At 39.1% G+C, this 1,495-nt stretch overlaps 1 protein-coding gene across 1 annotated transcript in view; it reads right to left on the bottom strand.

The window, feature by feature from the left end:
* LOC108967457 (protein tincar) overlaps positions 1 to 1,495 on the bottom strand; it is a 137,499-nt gene that overhangs the window by 123,723 nt on the left and 12,281 nt on the right. The window lies entirely within an intron of this gene.

The raw sequence follows: 1,495 nt of genomic DNA, 5'->3' as shown, positions 1-1,495 counted from the left end.
GATGTGAATATATATATCTATATTTGCAAGATATATCCTGATCCCGTTTTTAAACAAAATCTGCGAGCTGAAGCAAATTTAACATAAATAAAAAAGAATCTCTAAAAGAGAGTATGGCATTATTTCTTTTAAACCAACTGCGCTTTCGTCAATGTTAYAAAACACAGAAACTCTTAAGTCCGTTGAACAGCAACAAAACGGGAGCAAACACTTCACACGTTTATACATACAAATGTGTAATGGGCAACACATTATAGCAAACTAGTCAACTGCAACATGAATAAAAAGCGACTGCACAAGCACAGTCACATGACGAACGGGAACACTCCACGCCACACAAAATGGGGAGCTGGTGGCATGAGAGGCGTTCAGTTGCTCAAGCGCTCAATTCAATGAGCAATGAATGCAGGTAAAAGGAACACGTTAATAAGGAACAAAACACAAAGAAGGTTAAAAAGAAATGCAACCGTTAYGAGGGATGTTGTTGGCGCCCTCGATGTGACCAAGTTGAATGGGACTCACTGGATTAGTACGACCAAAGCGTGTACTATAATAAGTGCTTTTCTAAACGAACTGTTCTCTTTAGAAACGCCCGCACACGCAATAGCTGATACCATTTCACTTCACATGAGATTGTGACACGGTTTTTGCTACGAATCAGATCATTTTATGGAACACCCACTTATTTTCACAACAAACACCCACCACCGGCCAATTCATTCGCATACTCTCTTAAGTCGGCACATAAAGGGAGTTATTATTCTATGGACCAGGAGCGAAATGGTGCTGACATATATCTGGACAATTTTGGATAACAGTAAGCGTAGCAGGTGCCCTTTTCATATCTCCATGCTTTTGGCTATGCAACTGACATTGAGAACATCAACCGAACATCAATGTTAACATAACGTACATATGATGCCGGGCATTCGTCAGCGCTGCGGTTAGGATGATGTTGACAACGTCTGTTGGATTTGATGTCGTCGGTTCATATGAATGACAGTTTAGTCGTTTGGTGATTGGACACTGRGAACATAACAACGTTTACGACAAGTTGCAGTACAGTTATTTCAGTCGTTTTCATCATTTTTATGCGGTGGCTTTTGGTTTTAAAAGTGTCCAGCGCAGTTGAAAAGTGTTTGTGGTTTTCTGCGACATTATTGTATACAGTTTGTGCATAAAAGCACAGAAATTTCATTTGATGTTGATAATAATATTGCCACCATTGCACTTCTTTAATAAAATATATCAGCGGGCTAGTTATTGGTTAGTAGGGTTCTCTCTAGGAACGACAGACATTACTATGCATTGTTTTTTTTTTTTTTTGTACTGACTGTATTTTAAACATTTAACGTTACATCAAAACTACAAACAGTTTATCTGATACACGGTGGAACATTTTTTCGATTATTGTCTGGGGGGTGAGAAATTCCAAGTCAGGGTGATGGTACTAGGTCAGTATAGTAAAACCCTCAAAGGGTTTGGCGTTCGTATG

This window comes from Bactrocera latifrons, unplaced genomic scaffold (genome assembly GCF_001853355.1).
Source record: "Bactrocera latifrons isolate USDA-ARS-PBARC rearing strain unplaced genomic scaffold, ASM185335v1 scaffold_189, whole genome shotgun sequence".
In the NCBI taxonomy this organism is placed as follows: Eukaryota; Metazoa; Arthropoda; class Insecta; order Diptera; family Tephritidae; genus Bactrocera; species Bactrocera latifrons.
Note: the sequence above shows the minus strand (reverse complement) of the source record. Positions and strands in the feature narration are given on the sequence as shown.